Source organism: Zootermopsis nevadensis, unplaced genomic scaffold (assembly GCF_977971745.1).
Source record: "Zootermopsis nevadensis isolate Lab colony 2312 unplaced genomic scaffold, Znev_1.0 Znev_ptg000012l, whole genome shotgun sequence".
In the NCBI taxonomy this organism is placed as follows: Eukaryota; Metazoa; Arthropoda; class Insecta; order Blattodea; family Termopsidae; genus Zootermopsis; species Zootermopsis nevadensis.
The window spans coordinates 12,781,353-12,804,294 of NW_028259144.1; the positions used below are offsets into that span (position 1 = coordinate 12,781,353).

Genomic DNA, 22,942 nt, shown 5'->3' on the forward strand with positions numbered 1-22,942 from the left:
AAATATACCCTAGTTGCAGTTAATTTGATACGCTGCCTGAAAAATTTCATTCAGTGTCTTCAGTTGGGTGAAGGTCTCATTTGGGCCCTCGTTCTAAAGTTGAGCACAAAATCCTCTTTTGTTATTTAGCTTTTCGACCTGCTTTCTCGTCCAGCACAAGACAACACACCTTAATTCAAAATTGTTTCGATCGAGTCCCTGGATCAGGCCCCGACTTCTTTCTTTAAGATATAATCTGGACTCCCGAAATGAAACAGATTTAAAAATTCTGTGCATATAAGGAGATTGGCAACAGAAGATGATGGAAATTTCCATTGAATTCCCACTCTCTACAAGAGTGAAGGATCTTATTTCGTACATTTTTATTTTATTTACATACTTATTTAAATTTCCAAGTAACTCTGAATCTATGTTTATTTTCCTACGTAACTATAACAGTTCTTATGCTATGTTTGAAATTTGGGTATCTGGCTGTTGGTGCAACACACTAATAATAAAGAACGAAATTTATGTATTATTATTAACTTCATAGAGAACAGTTGTTCTTGAAAAGCCCGTCTCCACTCGCCTGGTTAATAAATTCCCGGCCACTAAATTCTGTACTTGATATAGTTACAAAATGGCAATGTCTTATTTTTCATGATTAGAATTCGTAAAGAACACACACACTGGTTCATAATCCATTGTTTTTAAAATGTTTTATGTTTTGTTTTTATGTGCCAACATTCTTATAGGGCAAGGATTTAGATTTAAATTTATGGTCATATATACAGTTTCGTACCCCTTTTTGTGAGGCGAAATTTTGCGGTGTGCAGTGGTTAAAACTATTTTGCGGAATACTGCTCTAGACAATTCAGTCCTCATGCTACAGGATGGGATTCTGTGAGGTGAAGGTGGAAGAATGATATTAAAATGGATATTAAAGAAATCATAGTGTGAAAATATGTTCAAGTTTCTCTTGGAACAGTGAATATATAATTTTATACAAAGAAACGCGGCACACCTGAAATCTTGTTGCAGCACACAAGTCTACCACGGTACATTGAGCTATTTACAGGAGTGTCTTACCCGCTCTGACTTCTCCTTCATTACACCTGAAGACGAAGGTCGATTGTCTGCCAGACGCTTCATTCATCATCAAAACACAAGACAACTGAATTAGTTGAAAAGCATTTCTGCAACATCTCTCGGACTTACTTGCAAATTAATAATCTTAATTTAGTGTTTACCAGCTAAGTATCAACGGCAAATGTGCAAACATATACAGTATCTTCACGATCATTCAATAAAAATCTATCAAAATTCAACCTTCCCACTAGTCTTCAAATAAGAATTATTCAAGATACATTAACAAAATAACAACCAATCAACTGAAGACAGAAGTACAGAGAACCGAAACATCGTATGAAATATTAGTTTCTTTAGATAATGGACAGCGTCCAATAAGTAGAGAAAAGCATTGTCCCAGCATCGAGGCGCAGCCTCCCGGCTGCGAAGCTGCTGAAAGCCTTTGAAGCATCAAAAAGTGAATTATTTCTGTGCTGCAGTAGCAAACTCAATTTAGAAAGGAAACTAACTCGGATGGAACCCGCCCCCTCCCGCGCTCCTACAGACGGGTCTCAAGAGCCTCAAGACACCTTCTAATAGTCCTCATTGTGACGCATACAATTGCCACCAGAGGGTTTGCTTCCTACACACAAAATGGATGCCATCCGAAATCAAATTGATTCACGCAATCGAATATTCTCGGTAAGTGACGAGCTGTAAGAATAGAAGTTACATTACAAAAGAAATAAAGAGCTGTATTTGCAGAGAGGTTCTGTGTTATTTTAGTTTACGTCTTATAATAGTCGACTGATGTTTGATACGAATATCACAGTAAACTAACAATGTGTTTCGCTCGCACTGCATTCCACAGAAGTGTTAATTTAAAACACAACCCTGTACACAACATCATTAAATGTAAGCTTAGATGAGATCAAAATAACAAGACAAATAAGCTGACTTTTAGTTTTTATTTGTAAAGAAGAGCTTACAGAAAAGATTTACAGCAGATGAAGAAGATGTGTGAAGCATCCGTACAATCTAGTATGTTTTGTTCGATTTTGGGAACTGTTTTGGAAACAGTCTTTTCATTCTTATATGTTGGTTCCTCAAACCTTCGTGAGTTGTTCGAATAAACGTTCTTTGCAAAATTCCCTCAGAAGGACGTCTGGCGGTGGCCAAAAGCCACGTCGAAAATTGTGCTCAGTAAAGAACTCTTGCAAGTAAAGGAATTGTGTGCTCTTGCTGACAACAGCTATCTATAACTAAACCCTATTTATTTACCATCTATTTTAATATTATCCTCCCACCTGATCATCCAGTTTTCGGCCAGTCAAATTTAAGGTTAATAGATCTTTGAAACATACAAGGATGTGAATCTACAAGCAAGAAAGAAAATGCATTTCGACAAAAAACTTGCAAGACATTAATATTTTGCAAACAATTCCAGTAACACTTGTAGTGGACTATAAGTTATAAATAAGGATCAGAAAAATGTCAGTTATGAAGAAGAATTAGCCGCTGACTTGTAAATAAATTAATTTAAGTGCACGTTCTAAAACATAAAATACTCAGGAAGCCAGCTGCAGTTCAAGATCTGCACAGCCTTATAATTCACGTTACCCACAACACAGAAGATATTCCCAAAGTAGTTGATGGCATGAAGAAAGACATTAAAGAAGTGTTGAAATGCACGCCTATGCAAGACAGGAAATATTAATCTGCATTTTCCAAATAACATTATGATGTATGCCATTATTTTGCAAAACGGACTTCAAAAGAGACTGCATAAAATATATTGCGTCGTTACACTACTGCTAAAATATTGTGGTGTTAAAAGAGTGACTGATTTTCTAAAAAAACAATCGAAATCCTAACATTAATGCAATTTACCTGTAAATTGTACTTATGACTTTGTACATTTTGCCAATTTGTTATTAAATAAAAATAAGTGTTAATGCTAATACATATTACCTTGAAACAGAAAGATAATCCTAACACCTCACTTTAAACCTCACGTAAAACTTCTGAAAATTAAAAACAGAAACTTTTATTTTAAAAATTAAATGTAAAAACCTAACCCTCAGTTACAGGTAAAATATACGGTTAATGACTAATAACCTGGTTCAGAAGCACACCAAACACTGCCCCTCCACCCCGTAAAAATGAAAAGTTTTGAAATAAAGAGGCAATAACTGTAGAATTTATAAAACTCTAAAATTTTGAAGTAATTTTTCTCAAAATTGATAAATTGTCACTGAAAGTTGTGGTCGAGCGGTCAACACTTCTGCTTCGTATTCGGGAGGTCGGCTATCCTGACAGGGTTTTGTGGTTTTCCTCAGTCCCTCCAGGAAAATACTTGGGATTGTACCATAAATTAGGTCACGACCGCTTCCTTTCACATCCTTTCCAGTTCATTATTCAATGTTATCCTCTCATTCGACGCCATATAGTCTGCGTTACTTAAGATAAATGGTCAGCGAGAACCTTGTCAGTCTAAGCCCACGACATTCATGAGACCATGGTGCCAAAGAAGACGGTCCATTTCTTGGCGTAAATGTCGTATTAGATTCGCACTGTCTGTCTGTCTGTCTGTCCATCAGTCCATCTGTAATAACTCCAGAATCGCTTAACGGATTCTCGTAAAATTTGGTACTTGGGAGTTTTATTTAAATTTATCGGTAAACTCAAAATTTGGTCACAATCATACAAAAGTAATGGATATCTTATATTAACTTGTAGCGTAAGAGGCTAAATATTTATCAGAGCCAAGAATGGTTAGAAAAACTTACAGATGAAAGTTAAGTCCTACGGTTTTCGAAATAATAAAACACACGAGACTTTGTGCTTTGTCATGATATAATTCTAGAACCATCGGATTGATTATGATCAGTTTCATGTTTGACTTCCTTGCTCGTCCGCCTCTACTGTTTTACGCTCTTCATAAGACAGCATAAAATTCAGCATTTACGAATCAAAAATCTAGATACAACAACTGAGCGAACGCGCTAGAATTTTTAGCTGTAAGTAATTTCGTAACTTACAAATGCTCGGTTTGAATTTACATTTATGTGACGCGACTTTACTTTCGTTTCATTCTCGTTTCTACATCTTTCTATCTCCTTCCTACCTCCTCCCACTTCATCTCATGCTTCCTTATCTCTTCTCTTTCTTTCCACAACAATTCCACATCCATTTTGTCGTTCTTTCACTCACAGCTAAGATGGTGTGCCCAATAACAAGAATTCATGCTGGAATGCAAAATATATTGTAAAACTTTGTCCGCAACTTTTCGAATTGAAATTAAGACCGCTACCTTACGAAGTCCTGTTCCTTCTATAGACTCCTAGATTTTTTATATGTCTCTCTCTCTTTAATTAAGGTATTTCTAGTTTCTCCCCTTCTCATGACATTCCTTGGGGTTGGTGGTGAGGGGGAGGGGTGAGATTGTCTTCGTTATTTTATGAATCCATGCAATGTGATTCCTTGTCCTCTCAACTGTGTGACTTTTAATGTGCAAAGTAATTAAGGAGAGACGAAAGTGGGGAAAATATGGCGCGTGTTAAACCGCAGTACTCATGACTTGTAATGTTTCCAAAAGAGTATTTTAAACTGCAGTCAATTGAAATAATTTGCGGATTGGAGAAATCTGGGTGCTGGTGAATTTGTTGTGTAGATGGTGATGTGGAATGAAAGTTGAATACAGGACACTTAAATTGCCAGAATAAGTGTTTTCATTCACAAGTTGTACCGATAGTGCCAATGAGAAGATGAACTTGAAGAACCTGGACGAACAGTTGCATTCACATTATAAATACAATATCTGGCAAAACTAATTATTCCACCTGTCCAAAACAGGTACAGTGATAATCTGCAAGCAGAGATAATCTTTTCCAAGTTAGTCCCGGTTCAGTGACCATTATGAAATTTATTTGTGCCTCTGTACGTGTCTCTAATATTCTTGTTCTTACTGGGGTTTTTTCAAGCTTCTTAATTTTGTCTTTCAGATATTCACGTTTTCGTTGTGAAAGTTATGCTTATCTTCACATCGCATATTATCTCCGTTTATCTTGCTTTGTTGCTGAAAACACTGCAATTTAGTTTACTTGCTTCTATCTAATAATTTTAAACCCTGTTTTTCAAACGATTGTTTATGCTAGTAATGACTCTATTTTGTTGAATTTTTCGTATTTTCGCACCAAAAAAATTTACCAAGGCCTGTTGGTGTTTGTTTCATCATTCATGGTTTCCAAAGCTAAGATTTTGACCAGATACTTTTCCTTAACTTCCGCATTGTGTAGTTTCCTGAGATCAAATATCTGCAAATCAAACTTTTTCGCTACCCTTTCACTTGCCGACAGCTTCTCCCTAAGCTTTTAAACCACTAAATAGTGACCAGTATCCCAGGCGAACCCTCGAAAAGATCGAACATAAAATATGTTCAATAATCAATTTCTACCTATCGAGGCACGTCTGCTTGTGTTTCCATCACAGGTCCAAGTGCGTTTACGTTTATGCGATGTGGAAATATTATGCCCTGATAACGCGATATTTTGATGTGGTAAAGTTTTCTAATCTGACCCCGTCTTCACAGCGTGGAGTTTACCGTAGTGTTAAGAACAGCGCTCTGTTTTAGCCGGCATGTCACGAGGAATCGAACCATTGCACTTTGTAGTTCTGTTCTGTATATCGGTGTAGTTAGTGAGTGTCCTGGGATGCTCACAGGAATCCTACAATAAACACGACGCAACGGGATCCCGTTCTAATTAAAAACTAATCAAAATCTTGATTAAAACCGAGGGTTGTGTTTCTTACGGGCCACTGTGATGTCAGTGACGTATTCCATTACACTTCACCCGCGTGTGGGAGAGAGCCCTGGAAATGAAGTGTGGCCATTGAGCATTCATGGCGTTGTTTGGTAAAGAACGGGCAGTTCATCACAGCCTGGCACCAAGAGCAAGTAGCTGGGATTTTTTTTTTTTTGCATAAACCTGTGGTAAACAAGTAAAAGCTTGGTAATTTATGCAAATATTTATTGAAATTGTTTTAACCGCTTTTGTAAATAGATTCACATATGTGTATCAAAACATCGCACGTCGTTTCTTAATCAAACTTTATTTTCTATTTTTGGAGCGACGCCCCTCGTGTATCAAATACCACACTCAACTTGTTTGAAGCTTGAGGGAATGCGACAGGGCCTAGCAATAAAATAAATTGTGATTTACAACCGACAGTGCTAGATATTTTCGCAGAGATTCATTAATTTGTGTATCATGACAATACGAATCTGAAATAGGCCCAATATATGATAGAAACGAATTATTTTATTATTAATTTGTGTAAATGTAGACAGATTATACACAGTTTCATCCTCGTGTTTAAAAATCGTTAATTATTCACACCATGTTATTGGTTCTGTCACACAACTGATACTATTTTAAAGTTATTCAAAATAACATGATTCGACTAAGAACTAGTCACCCTCAGATTCGTATATTTTACTTAAGTTACCCCCACTCTATTTCTATTAAATCCATCATAATATTATCCCATCTATACCTAAGTCTGTTCCCTGCAGATTCACCGACTAAACTTTTATACGCAGTTCACATGTGTACTACACGTGCCCCTAATTTCATCCTCCTTGATTCGATTGTGATAATAATATTTTATGAAGAGTATAAATTATAAAATTTCTCACCATGAAGTTTTCTCCACTCCTTTACTTCCTCTATCCAAGATTGAAATGTTCATCTCACTTCAAACATCTTTTATCACATGTCGATTCTGGTCTTCGAGTTGTGACGCCGTGGATCTTATAAGTGGTTAACTTGTCCTTACAACCCAGAAGACAACAATGGACATTTTAACTACAGTAATAATCTCAAATATCAGGACACCTTCAATCTATGTTCTTTTCTTAGGAGGGAAACCAAATTTCTGAGCGATGCAACACGTAAAACTGCGGTGTTGTAACCAGGCATTATTTCTACCTTTACAATTCGTATACGCTAATGTTTATGTTCTTACGTAACAAACGGGAAAACAAATTTTTCTGGACTGAACGTTAGCAAGCACCCCCTCCCCCACAAATTAAATCCGCTCTAAATTTCGTCCTGAATGTTGTTCCCATATAGATCTCTTTTTTGCTGGAACGAAATTGTCTACAAAAATTATTTTCATTAGTCAGGATTCGAAGTAGAGACGCGTTGTTTAAGTGTCCCACGTGTAAACTGTCTACCGGGATGGGAGAGTGTTTCCGTGTCGGGCTTCCCTTGAGGACGCCTCCACGCTCCCTCACCTGGACTTCTACAAGCAAATGCTTTCATTACCCGCTCTCTTGTAATGGACGTTCTGCAGCATTCCATAGATTCTAAAAGTTGGTGCAGCAAGCCGGATCTTTTGACGGATAGACCTATTTAAGAAACACGCATTTCTATTTGAAGCGCACAAAACATCTTTGGAACAAAATTGACGTCATCACTACATGGTCACTTCTGTTACTCTATTTAACACGATTACGAAGACCAGCAATTAAGAGCTTACCAAAGGTATCATCGGACCTGGTTACATTGTAGTACCTCCCATTACGTGGCAAAGGTTATTCTTGATGGTTAAGCCCCACGCCATGGAGACTAGGGAAGTGGACGTATGCCTATAAATCCATTTTCATTTCAACCTCGGCACTATATACAGGTGAGTGGTTAACTCACTCCCCGCCCACTTTATCTCTAGGATAGAGATCCCCATACCCCCAGGACAGGAAGCTGGGATGGCCCCAAAGCAGGGTTGATTGTTGTGCAAGGAGAAGATTCCTACCCTGCCGGGAATCTATTATTGTATTTTATTTTGTTATTTGTTTAGTGCTTGCCTGTAATTGGCTATTCAGCTGTTGTCGAGCACGTTAATAAATTATTATTATTATTCCATCTATTCACCACTTTATAGGGTATTTACTTCCATGTACCCGAGACAGACCTTGACCCTGATGTACATAGTGCAGCAGCTATTTCCGAAATACATTTTGTTTTTAGTATGTGTTACATGTATTATATAGTTTTATTGTGAGGGATGACTATATATTTTACGACAACGTCTTTCGAATGATGTATGAAGATCCTAAAATGATAGTTTTCTGAAATTTTTTATACTACCGAACGTTTATTTTCTCTTAAATGTGATAGACAACATCATACCACGACAATAGGACAAGTGTTTAAAAACCCTTCTGTGAGATGATGTCAGAAGAATAACTTTCTGAATTGTAGTGGTAAGATGTTAGTCTAAAGGCAGATGTGCACCATAACCGTGGCCATCGAGTATTGCACCAGTATTATTTCATATATATTTCTACACCAGATATTATTATAACTTTAAGAGGCAGATTCTTTTCTCTATCTGCATGTATGCATCTGTATTTTCAATATTCTTTACCAGAAGTAAATTTATGTCCATTATACGAGTTTCTGCGCAATTCCTCCCAACAAAAGCCTCAACTTTATCCTTGTTTAAGGCATATTAACATTATATTATTATTGTTATTATTAACACCATATTAGCAAGTCGTGGTGTATATTACATGAGGTTTCATTTCTCGAACGGAGACATTTCAGTCTAAAAGTTTTCGATTCATCGATGTTCATTAAGAGGACACGCACGCCACTCCCCGACACGCCACGTCACGTCATGACGTCAGCACGAAGCATTGTTTTCAGCGGCTACTATTGTACTCGTCTTTATTTCCGGTAAAACAATGGATCTATTGTTGCGTCCAGCGGTTGAGGGAAGGAGGGGGAAACTGGACTCATCGTATTGTTGAGTTATGTAAAGCGGAGACAGACATCGCAAAGGCAATCCCCCCCGTCTCCCCCACTCCGCCACAGTCTTCCAAGAACACACAAATGTCCTCTCAATGACGTGAAGGTTTAGGACTGGCAGTATGACTGGACTTATTGGCGTCGTTCGTTTGAGGGATGGGTACAGTCCCAAACAACGCTGGAAACATTCCCTTTACTCAGATTCTGGAGCAATGTGCCGAAACAGACCATGTCCACCTCCTCACAAATCGCAGTAACACATTAGTTATATAATCTTAAAATAAAGACAGACTCTTTAAATACAATTGAAAGCAGTCTAAATCACCGTTCAGAATCTTCGGATCATTGTACTCCATAATCATATGCCTTGCCCTCTAGCCTGCAATGCTGCAGTTTAATTTTATCAACCTGTCCTTCACTATATACCTAAAAATAAGAGTAAAATATTACTTCAGAAATACCTTTTTCAACCTTAATTTCCCTAATTCTATTTAAATTTGGTGGGCATGCTGAAACACGCCAGAAATGTGTGTGTTAAAAATTTAAAGTATATTCAAAACATTTTTAAAGTTACCGCCATTTCAAATTATAAGAAACTACAAATTTTATTTACGAATAATCACAAATTTTGCCGTAAATTTCGTTCTACCAAATATACAGAGCTGAACTATGGCTCATTTTAAAAATCTTTAAACAAACCATAAAATGGTCTATTATACATTTATGTTGAAAAAACAGTATAAGATCATGAAAGATAACCTTTGACATTGCCTTAAAAATTCTGGTTCTATACTTAGATATAATCACTCATTCTACTGATTACGTTAGAAAAAATACGTTTAGTCTTTCACTAAAATTATCTATTTAGGAACGTAAGCATGTCTATTGTTTATTAATTCTGAGAGTGTAATTTATTACTGTAGCAGTGCACGAGTCGACTTTCATCAACAAATTTTGTCTAAGAGCTTGCAGGATATCCCGTTTCATAGGGAATATGTATACGAGTATAACAGTGATAAACCATTAGGGTGTAAAAATATTATCTTCACTGTGCCTGATTCTTCTTCTGTACTTAACCCACACCCATCCCACCATTTACAGTCACAACCACATGCAACAAACCCTGTAATACTCCAATAAAACATCTCATCATGTCCTGGTGTTATATTTTCTTCCTCATATTTATCAGACTTTGATCTGTCTGAATTGGCTGGAACAAATGCATGAATGATTTTGATTCCAGTGAGGGTACGCGCATTTGTCAGTCACTTGCAGAAGGTGACGAGAAGTTACGTACTCACAATCATACATTTTAATGCTGTTCACATACAACTCATGTAAATTAAAAAGAGTCATTATTTGAAGATTGTGATGGACTGGAAAACTTTGTGTGCATTTCTTATCTGCCCAAAGTATTACATGCCCCGTCCATCTAATCTGCCTTGATTTGATCATCCTGACAATGTTTCGTGGGCAGTAGAAATTTGAAACTCCTCAATACACAAAGTCTCCTGTTATTTCCTTTTAGGTCCAGATATTCTCATCATCCCTCTGTTCTCAAAGACCCCCAGTCCAGATTCTTCCCTCAGGATAAATGATCAAGGCCACACACATAAAGCAACGGGTAAAATTCTAGTTTTGCATTATCTTTACGATTTTAAACAGAAGCCGGTCACCATAAACTTTTACATTTTCTTTATTCGAATTCGTCTTTAATAAAAGTTAACCTGCTTCATGCAAAGTATTGTGGCCTCTTGACAGAATAGTGAGCATAAAACACGGAGAACATCACAGATCACTCCTCGTGTGTTTAATTAACGCAGTTTCATTGCTTGTAGCATCGGAGTCCGAGACGTATTCTCTAGTCACTCAATAGAAAATGCTATGGAGATGGAATTTTTTTTCATGCGAGTTTAAATTTATAAAGTGGTTGTGTTTTGACAGTGTTTGTTTGGACGGGCTCCATGTTGTATGTGCGTCCCGTTCTATTCAACAGACCCCCCCCCCTCTCCCACAATACGTCTTGATGCTCTGCACCGGTCAGCTCTGATATTAACGAGCGGCTTCAAGACGCTGGGCCCCTCCCTCTGGCCACCAAGCACAGCCTGCGCTCACTTGCTTCGATTGTCCTGATATCGCATAAATCCTAGATTTTATTACAGTCATTTAGCATGTACCCACAGTTCAATAACGACAGCACTATTAATTTCGTCCTAATGAACATAATTATTTATGGCTCAGCTAAATGATATATTTTCTAACTCTTAAATTTCATACTTGAAAGTTTCTGAAGTATGGAACAGTCGTATCACACACACGTGTGATACTAAATAAGATGCACGTCTATATACTAATTTAAATAGGGTAAATTAGCCCTTTAAAGCCCAGTGGAAACTAGAGGTCTATATGTCACATTCTTCAACAACCAGCAACTCCACATTTTGTATTTAGAGGCTTCGTATGATTCTCACTGTAAACAGCGATTATTTCCCTGAACCATTTCATTTTTGTAATGGTGAAGTACGGTGTTTTCCTTGTGATACGGACTTAATTCTTAATATTATTTACACGAGCTTCGGTTTCAAAGAGTTAAATATCTAAGTTTGGAAACAATGTTTCAAGAGAGACAACCTGTTTCAATAACTACATGTAGCTGGTTATTGAAACAGCATATACCCTACATTGATGTTTTATATTTATATTTATAAGCTACTCTATGCAAGTCTTTATAAACAGGTAGGTTAAGCGTGCTTAAAAAGACAGCTTGGATCGTATTCAAATTTGTAATAATATTTGTCCAATTTAGAAAACTACATCCTTCATAATATGTTTAGAAGAAGTAGCCCATCTCATTAAATAAATCTTATCATATGACTCAAAAACTTTAATTCATGATTTACAAATACGCAAGAAAAAGTCCTTGTCCGTCTGTACACAAGAATTCCGCTCTATATAAACAGTTTTCAGTGCAAATTAAGAGTGAAAAATTGTTAATTAGATTGTTATTTATTTATAGCTTATTCAACGACGAGGAATTGGAATTACGGAAGGAAACGTTCGTGGCCTAATTTAAGGTAACATCCCTGCATTTGCCTGGCAATAAACCACAAAAACTTCGGTAAGAATAGCCTGTCTCCGGGCCACGATTTGAAACGGAGCTTCCCGAATTCTACTAAAGTCTAAATTAGGTCAAGACTTCAGATATTATGCCACTATACATGAGGATCAAAAGTATATTACATACATACAAACTTATTATTCTCATGCAGAAGCCTATTTACATTTACTTCATATTTCCACTTTCCGTCTCTTCATTCCACTCCTACACCTCAAAATTTATAAATCGTTGCTTTTTTATAAATACTATTATTTTCTCTGCACGTGCCGTGGATGTCTCTATGGTCATGAATCTTTGCTCCTTCAGAGAACCAAAAATATTCTGAAACATCTTAAAAATGATGTAACTGTATAACCTATGCGTAGTTGGTGGTGGAGAAAGGAAAATCCCTCTCTTTGTTGTTTAATTAAGCACCATGCCATGCAAACGTAACGGGAAGTGAGGTAAGCTCCACGCATTCTTAGATTCTGACCCAGACGGAGTTGAATGGCTGCGGCCACTTTACCGCCGAAGACAGATCCCCGGTAGATACTTTCACTTTATTTGTTGCATGAAATGCTGAAAACTGTTGAAATAAAGAATTGTGTAAATGAAGTTTTTGCCAATTGTCCTTTCAAACTATAGTTAGGTCACCTACTTCTTATTCCTTCGCTCGCCTTCTCCTATAAATGTCTGTACAGGCCTAAATTTAATTTAATTCAATAAATATGTTGTGAATATACTCAAATGTTATATACTATAATTGCTTCAGAATTAAAACAAATTTATTAGACGTTCTTCACGATGTAGTTTGAGGAAAGAACACCGTCCAAGTCCGTCCGTCTGTCTGTCGCATGTATTGCGAGGGTACTCAACCTGCATGACCGGTGAGATTTTTCCTACGGGGGTACATAATCCGCATGGCAGAGGGTAATTGTTCCTCCGGGGGAACATAACCTGCAAACCTGCATAACCTGGGATGACATTAGTGGAAGAATGACTTAGATACAACACTGACGTCGGATCACATCAGCGCAACAATGACCTATGTGATGTAAATATTCTCGAAAGAGTAGGTCTACATTTTTCGAATCTTCTCAGCTACATAGACTACATATAACGTGAAGAAATCGTAGGCCAGATATGGCAGGTTCTAGTCATAATCGAGGACCGGATGTTGCTACGGAAATTTCTTGGAATTCTAAATGTTGTTTCCAAGTAAATTCTGAATTGCTTCTATTTATGCGTTCCTTCTGTGGTTAAATCCTTGTTATATTGTTATAGTCTCCCCTCTGTAATTGAATAACCTCTTCAAAATGCAATTCATAATGAGTTCGACTTCAATTTTGTTCAGTTAACTGAGTCGTGTTGTCTTAAACATATGTGTCCACACAACACCGAGTTCTGGTAAAAAGTAAAGTAAAGTTTGTCCCACTATACGCCATGTAGGCGTTTGGGGTGAGTGGAGGTATAGCTCCTCTCTTCCTTGACCTCGGCACTAGATGGGGGTGAGTGGTCAGCATCACGCCCCGGCCGGCTTTACCCCCGGGAAAGGACCCCGGTACCCATTGTAGAGGAGGCTGGGTGGGCCCCAGAGCCGGTATGGACGCAGAGGCTAGAGGAAAAATCCTCTGCCCCCGTCGGGGATTGAACCCCGGTCGTCCAGCCCGTAGCTAGTCACTATACTGACTGAGCTATCCCGGCTCATACACCGAGTTCTGGTATCTTACTATAATAGAAACTAACTAGCTTTCTATTTCGTTAATAACCACGACTTAAAATTGCGTCTTAATAAATTTATCTCCCGTTTAGTCCTACGTCTGATTTTAAAAGTCCCTATATTTTACACCATCTTCTTATAGGATATGCTAAATTTCTACTTCTGCCCAAACACGTTTGCACATAAATTCTCCTCTCCACGTTTGTGTTTCCAGTAACTTTAATATTACAGGAGCAGCAACTGGGAACGACGAATTAAGAGTTCTGAGGCAGCGACGGTTTCTGCGTGGCAAAGAACAGGTGGTCCTGCCTCATCTCGTGTTCTTGTGAAGCCATCAATCAATTTGTGCTCTGCTCCGGCTAGTTGGCCTCTGGAAATATGTTTGTGATAGGGGCTGACATTTTTATAATTAAAATGGGAACTGATTTCAATTATATTTAAATTAATTTACCTGTTGCCAGTGAATAGACTTCTCGGTTCCAACTGACGTTTCCAATCCAGTATTGTTTACAGTGCTTCATGACAATCAACATAGCATCGGGACATGCATTTCTTTTTGTAAACACAGTTATACACCTTATGGAAGTCAAATGTAAAAAAAAATACGAGCGTAAATATGCCGGAACAGATAAGGCTATTGAAACAGACATTTTAGTCTGCCTTTAATAACTTACTCCATGGACGAGAGTCCTCCTTGAAAAGCTGATAGGTGCACAGATAGTAACGAAAGTACCCGTCTTTTTTATGGAACACGAATTTTCATTGTCTTGTTAACAATAGATTACTTCTGGATCAAAATCCTGTTGTTAGTCCCTGTTCAACCCCAGGCTGGAGGACCAACATAGCGTACTTCCGTATCTGCAGGTCGTCTCTGAGGACGGTCCGTGCCGTGCTGACAGGACGCCCACCTAACACGCAGTATGATTTTAATATTAATCAAAATTAAATCTAAAAGTTTGTGACGATGGTGAGTTATTTGAATAAAAATTTCCTTAGATATTTTCCACTGTCTAGTAATATAATAAAATAGAAAACGACGTTTCGGAAATGGGGCACTATCTCCGTCTTCAGGTACCTACTCTGTTGGGTCCAATAGATAGGTCCGGAGATAGGGATTAGCTCTATCTATTGGGCCCAACAGAGTAGGTACCTGAAGACGAAGATAGAGCCCCATCTCCAAACGTCGTTTTTTATTTTATTATTTTACTATACGATGGAAAATATTCAAGGAAATTTTTATTCAAATTAATCGAAGTTACAATAGTGAAGAAATTAAAATATTAAATTCGCAAGGATTTGAGGTTCTTTAGGCTGTGACTACGAAGAAGGTTGTCTTCTGGGTTGTAGGCTGGTAGAAGCTTAAAAACGATTCAAAGGTCTTGCTGCCTCCATCATCAGAGTGGTGATCATCATCACCCAGAAGACTTCTTAGATCATAAAATCAAACACTGAAACTCTCCGTCTAATAGACATTTGTTGTGACACGAAACACATTCTTTTAAAGTTAAAATCTGAAGAGTTAATCAGTAATATCAATTTGTGAGTTTTATCTTTACACCTAAAAGTTTTAAAAAAATATAACATGTTATATACTTCGACTGAATTTTCTCTCTGAAGCCACGGATAGGCACCTCAGCACTCATTGGATAGACGTTTAGGAGGACCACAGAGCCGGTCTGGCTAGAAGAAAGATTTTTAGCTCTGCCGACGATGGAACCCTATCTGTTCAGTCCGCAGTAAAACACTATTAGGCCAACTGACTGAGCTACCCCGGTCTACAGAACCCCATAGGCCTATAAAAGTTGTCTTTCTAAATTACCTAAGTTTCTGATATCTGTGATGTAGTAGCTTACGTAATACAATTCGTTTCCATACACCAATTATAGGAATAATAAATCTTTCATAATTATGATAATGTGGACAAGATATCATATTAATTTAAAAACAACCAGTAAACTTCTATAAATTATATAAAATTCGGGTATAATGGACTATGACTAGACTAATTTCACTAGCAGAGACATTTTACAGAAGCTAACGGTCGCTCAGCTAGTCAGTGAGAAGCTAATAATTACTTAGCTTGTTAAGAGTTGCATGCGTTTTATGGAACCCGAAGGCTCATTACAGTGTTCCAACAGCCCTCCATTTCTTCTATTCCTAAGCGTGTTGAAACCAGTTCATTCAACACACCTATTCTGTTTCTTTAAGACTGGTTCTTACATTGTCCTCCCACCTATGCATCGGTCTTTCAAGTAGCCGTTTCCCTTCAGATTTTCCTACTAAAATTTTGCACACTTTTATTTTCTCTACGTTTTGCATGCCTCGCCAACATCATCCTCCTCAATAAAGCAAATCTAAACGAGATATAAATCTGTCAGCTGTGGCCATCTTGGTTGTGACGTCGTGCGTGTTGCCTCGTGCGTGACTACCAACATTTAAGAAAAATATGTGATCATTTTCAGAGTTCCAGTTCAGTTCTCAAGAAGGATACGATACGTTTCTTTGGAACGCTGGCAACCACCTACAAGAATGAACGATGTTACAGAAAACCACAATCGACACGTTCACCGTCGTGAATACCTCAAGTTTCAGACACGTCTGAAACTAAATGGACTCCACACAAACATATTACAGACCCCTTATATTCCTTAACATTTATTTTGTGCCCAAATTATTTATTCCGAGCATTTTGACCATTCTCATTTGATAATACCCCTCGTTCCCGACATATTCAGTTATAAATCAAGAAGTAAGTTTATGTCCTTTTGTAAAATCATGTTAACATTCTTTTCTTTGAACAAATGACACTTTTGCTTAGACTTTGGAATATAACTGAACTACTAACAAAGCTAAGACACATAGTTTAAATCAACGCATCATACAGTAGAGATCATCAGGCAAAAATCACAAACCGAATGAATGAAATCGATATAACAGTACTGACAAACCTCGTAAAACATGGAGATGATGCTTTACTGCAGTCAACTGGTCCGCTACAAGCCACGATTTGATGTTGGCGAGAACTGATGCGTGGCTTTATTTATTGCAGGACAATCTGCCCGCATTCTCACACACTCAATTAAAGCTTCAGGAGGAGCTTGATCGACAGCATGTTCATGCATTTATGCATGTTGTGTTTATTTCTTCCAACATCTGAAGCATCTTTACACTTCAAAAAATGTTTTAAAATAAATTTATTTCAATACAAGGCCTACTGAGGTTTCTTCAACTAATTTTGGACTTGAACAGAAAACAGAAGGGTAACGATTAGGGACAAACATTTTGAAGGAACTGTTTTAATCTTTGTTAAAATAAGGTAAATCCAAAACATTTATTTTATTATACCTTTGTTCTGTTTTGTAAAAAAAGTTATTCCTTTTGTTTTTAATACTGCATATATCCTTATCAACATTTCATAAAATAATAATTTATGTTATCTTTTGCAAGTCTTCCAGTCGCTTTCTTATCCTAATGATAAAGAAGCGACCAAAACCCCAAGTAAGATGTAATTAAACCGCAGAACTCTTGAGTAACCCGTGAGCTGGGTCTGAGCAAACCGACCGGCCAGTATGAGTTTTGTGAGCGCGATAATGCAATGAATAATAATAATAGTAATAATAATGATTTCAAGGGTGGATGTGGTCTGTACTCGTGGTGGGGAAGGCAGCTTCTTGCGCAGCGGTCGCTACAATTACGCTAATGATCCGCCCGGGTGGATCTCTCTGTGCTAATTGAGTGACGATAAACTGCGGACAAACATTAACTTGCAAGTCGAGGCAGGAGCTCTATGCGTCTACGTTAAATAAAATACCTGGCATATTTAAACATAATAGCTCGGGCAGAACGCTAGAGCCACCCCCTACCCCACGGTAAACAAGTCTTTTTGATATAGGAGCACCAGCAACGCTTTTGAAAACAGTTTACCCACTGAGGGTCGTATAACAGCTGGACCACGGTGAAAACTTTTCGTTTGAACACACGCTGAGCACAGACGCAATATGTTCTGCAGTCAGACCCTTTGTAACTGCTTCTGTCAAATTACACACGCATTGTTTATTGAATATCTGCACAAGATATGATAAAATCGCGATCATGAAGTTTTGTTAGGAAATGCAATGATTGTTTGTATTTAGGTTTCTCTAAACTGCTGCCCCAGTTTTTATTGTAAAATTTTGATTTGGATATTTTAGTGTATAATGGATACACAAGGATTTCTGTTAGTGTTCTGTCTGACGACAGGTCCACATATTATGAACAGGATCCTTCCATCCTCTTCAGGTTGTCAGGGACCTGCTCATACATATATACGTTCTTGGTAGATGATCAGAAGTGGTTTGCCATTGCCTTCTTCTGTGTGTGTGAGTGGAGTAATTGTTGGGATGCCACGGAGAAACCGGGGAAGCCCCCGGAGGAAACCTCCGTGATGCCTAGACCACGGCCTTGCCCAACACAAGTTATAAATCTGAGCACCACCGGGAATTGAACCCGGGACCCCAGGATTACAAAGCTAGTGTTCTGACCGCTAGACCACCGTGGCGGCCAACACAAGGATACAAATACATAATATTAAATAAATCTAGGCATGTAGAATATATAGGAGTACACAGATAACCAAAACAGTTTGTTTAATGGACATGGTTTTGAAACGGAAGGACCAAAAAGCACAGCAGCTTTTGATCGAACTAGCAAAGATTGGTCAAGACTTACGAAGTACGAGAACAAGATACATTTGAATGGAAATAACCTAGAAGAAGAAATGGCTGAGGAGAAGAAAATGGGATGAAGAAGAAGAGAATACGAAGACTAAAAACAATATATAAAGGCAAACAAAACGAAGACAATAAAAAGAAGAGGCTACAGAGAAAGAGAAGACGAATATTGAAACAAAAACTATAAGAAAGTGGATGAAGGAAGTATAAGAAGAAATGAAGATGAAAAAGATCAAATAAGATATAAGAAGGAGAGGAGAATTTCGCTCCGAACTGAAGTTAGTATCTCCTAAAATGTTAAAAGACTCAAAATTAGTCAAGAGGTCGTGGTTTGAATAACTAAGAGATGCAGAGTCTAACACCATCACCACTAAAGCGCTACGAGTTGTTATGCACCATTTTAGAAATGACAACGACAATAAAACATTATCAACATCAAGTTATTACGTAATTCGGAATTTATCCTTATGAAAGAAAGTATTAATTACATGGTGTCATAGAACCGAATGCCCCTCAGCTCCTCAGGGATGCTGTGACAAAACCTGATTTTACCGAATCAAACACGATTGTGTAAAGTACGTAACAGGCAGATGTGAAACAATTAGCACCTATTTCCATTTCAGTGAGCACCATGTTTATTTGCTTCAGATTTAGTTATTCGAATTTGGAAGGCGTTTCACAGTTAACGAAATTTGCTGTTAGGGTTAGCCGATGACAATATTTAATTACATCAGATAATCGTAATTTAATAACCTAGTTAAGCCGGTCACAGTCGCCGCGCGGTCTGAGGAGTGGGCTTGGACACTAGGTATGTGGGTTCGAATCCCACCTGAGGCATGGTTGTTTGTCCGCATTTTTCTGTGTTGTGCTGTCCTGTGTACTGGTAGAGGCCTTGTGATGTGCTGATCATTCGTCCAAGGAGTCCTACCACATGTCTAATAGATTAAATGAATGAATACCTCGAACCTGCGGGTAAAAGAGTATCGAAGAAGAAAGAGAGAATATAGAATAATAATTTTCTAGAAAGTGATGAAGAACAAACTCTACAGAGTGGGAATTTTCTTCTCCTCTTCCAGTTATGTGCGTTACCTTAAAATGTAGTTAGAGTCAGTCTATAGGAAACATAACTTTTAAAATTCTAAATTTTAAAACATAATCAATAGATAATATCTAAATAAAACACTCGAACAATGATGGTAAGACAGCCTTAGTATCATCAGTTCCTGATGTAACATCTGCATCGATTAGATAGCAAAGGTTACCGACTCTCTCTTAATTTAATCTTAAAAATTTAGTAAAATAATTAACATCGTTAAGAAGTCAATCAGCCTCCAATTCATTAAAATCTTCATCACTGGTGAAGTATCGGACTACCCTCACCCAGATTCTAGAGGTGGCCTACATAACACAAACTATATACTTAAACAAGCAATTCTTATTATAAAATTTTCTCGGGCGATCAAACGCGATCTATATCCTGATGCTGGGGACAGCTAGTCTCCGAAACGTTGGCATTTGACGCAACACTGACACAGCTGATAGCCCGTTTTATAACATTCATGTTTCGTGAAAATTGTAAGCCTTTCTTAATTAATTCTTATTCCTCAGCTTTTCGGCCATAGGTTTGGTATTTATAACTGTTAGGGAAAGAGCGGCTGTTCGTATCAAAACCAATTCTTTCTTGTCTGTCAACTGTTTTCTACAGTGTTGAATATAATTAATCATGTGTGAAACATTTAAATTCTTGATCAAGTCTTAATTTGTTTCATGCCCAAAATTGATGCAAACTGTTGTTCATTTAATCAGACTTGTTTATAATATGAGCCAATGTTTATACCTGTGAGAAGGAAACTATCAAGAGGCTGGAGATAACTGTAGACTATTATATAAAGCTTTGTCAGTTGTACTCTTCACCAAATTTCAATTTAATCAAGGACAGTGAATTGGGCGATGCACGGACTAGCTCGACAGGGACAGGAGAGAAATACACCGTGCCCGAAAATTTTTACATGAAATACCAGTCAGGAGATTTAGGTTTATATGAAAGGACATAAATAAAATATATGTTAAAGGAAATGTAAACAAACATGTGGACTGGATTCGACTGGCTTATGATAGAACCAGTAGCGAGGCTCTTCCGTGAGCTCCGGAGAGGATGTGAAATTTGAGTGTCTGTTGTACGCGGCCCTTTTTAAGGGTCATAAAATTATATTTCAGAGGTTACGTAATCTCCCATTCTTCTACAATGTAACTTAATATGTAATAAGTAATATAAAAATAACTAAATACGAGTATCTTTATTTCGCGCTGCATTTATTATTTAATATATTCTTAAATTTGTATCTTAATAAAAGTTTCATGCCTTTCACACGTGTAATGTCTTACAGCAATTGAACATTTTACACTGATCAGAGCTTTCCCGCCTCACACGGCCTAATTGAAATGACACGTTAACCAGTACAAAGCTGGAAACGGAAGGAAGAAATAAGAAAAGACAAAAAATTAAAAACCAGCTATAAAAGAAGGAATAAAATAAAACAAGAGAATTTCGTTAAATAAGGAAGAAAATTAATAAATCTGGGATGAACAGAAAAGCTCCTAATGAAAACCCAGTGTTGCAGATTGGTATTTTAGTTCCTATAATATCGCAACGACTCTCAAGGCGTGTGAATGTAAGACCCCAGTTCGTGATGATGTTCAGTTTAAAGTTGTACCCCTGAGGGATCACACTGGTGTATTTTGATTGGAAGCTGGACGTACGGTGGGAGGGGCATTTCTGTGTATTCTCCCGTTTTTGAATTCCTTTTTATACTTCAAACAGGATTTATATAATCAGCAATAAAATGAGATGCGAAATGTGGCACGTTTCTAAAATTTAAAAAGTTTCATAATTATTAAGGTTCTTACAACCGTATCGTTAGGATAAATTTATCCATGTAATATATGAATCCTTTAAAATAATTATAAGTCGATTACTACTTCGTACATCTTGTTATCGAATGTCACGGCCCAGTAATTATCATTCATGTTTCGTATTTCGGGAATCGTGGGTTCAAATCTCTGCTAGGAGACCCTCTGTCCTGTTTGATATGTTTTTTCTCAGTGCCTGCAGGCATACAAATACCAAATAGTACGTTCACTTCAATAACGACCGCTTCATTCCATTTTTTCAAATTCCTTGTTCATGAAAGCTCATCATTCGGCGCTATATCGAATAAACCACTGACATCGTCGTTAAATAAGCCAAAAATGAGTAAAATATATTGTATTATTACAACTACACAGTGAGCAAACTCATGGCTACATATTTCCATTCTAATGCCAGTCTGTGAGCGTAAGTATTGTCAGTGCAACCGTGCGTGAGAAAAGGCTCCGCGCTCTCTAGACGTATTTTGGAAGATCAGAGCTACGCTCCGGCAGACTGCGTCCAAAGTACGCCCACTGGATAAGAGGGCGAGTGGTCTCCAGAACCGTTCTGGAAGAGATATGGGAGAGAACATTCCCAACTCCCTTACTGAATATGGAAACACGCCCATTCACTTTATCGAATTTGTTCACAAAACGTCAAATTTGTAACGACGGCGGATCTTAAAAACTGAGAGAAAACCCTCGTTAATAGCTACGGGATTCCTCTGTCGGTCACATTAATTTATGATGAAATAACATGGTCAGGGGCGAAAGGAGTTCTGTTGCTCTTCTATTTTAATAGATACGTTATATTAAATTTTATTTAAATGTTATGCTTCGTCGTGAAAAAATTATGAAATGTGAATCATAGACTTATATATCCTTGACCTCCAAAATACTCTCGCCATGTGGCAGATTCCAACACTGCCGACGCCGCATGCCTCAAACAAACACAGTGACTTACCTTGATTACAGGTGTCGTCGATCAGCTGGAGTGTCAGCTTTATTCTCGAGGGTTCTCTGGGATCTGCATGATCTGCAACCAATAAACAAGATTAATGAATATTGTAACAGTGACTTACAAACACAGTTTCTATTGTGATGGCTTTCTTTTCATATTACGTCCAAAGAAATTAATTCTTACAGAGCCTAGATTATTCAGGGGGAGGGGAGGATTAAAGGGGGTCTACATGGTTTAAACGAAAATTTAATTTAAATTTTAAATTTTAATTTAATTTACCGAAGCTGTTGTGAAAGTTAGAACTTTTGAAAATAAAGGAATTAATACAATCACATTATTTAACGTATTAACATTATCAGTTGTTGCTAAAACTTGAAGTTTACGACAACGGAACGTTATTACTATCCGTTTGAAACCTTTAAAAATAGTTGGTATGTACTGTATTAAATTTTGTATATAATCCGCCTCTGTTATTAGTAAATCTTCAATATCTTTAGTAGTGTATGTATGTTAATGTACTTACGTATTTATCTTATTAATGAAACAAACTAGTGAATTACAGGCTTTTGTTAATACTTTCTACAATGGTGATGATGCTCTCTTGGGTTCAGGCAATGTGTGGACTGGCCAGCGGTTTTGAGAAGTTTATGACGCCAGAATCCAAAAGAACATCATCGTCACTTCCGT

The 22,942-nt window shown here is 37.5% G+C and overlaps 1 protein-coding gene across 3 annotated transcripts in view; it reads right to left on the bottom strand.

The window, feature by feature from the left end:
* LOC110840774 (uncharacterized) overlaps positions 1 to 22,942 on the bottom strand; it is an 81,716-nt gene that overhangs the window by 23,969 nt on the left and 34,805 nt on the right. For all 3 annotated transcript variants that reach the window (XM_022086020.2, XM_022086019.2, XM_022086021.2), the window contains exon 2: positions 22,259 to 22,330. The gene's annotated coding sequence lies outside the window, so the exon portion shown is untranslated. The remainder of the gene's footprint in view (positions 1 to 22,258; positions 22,331 to 22,942) is intronic.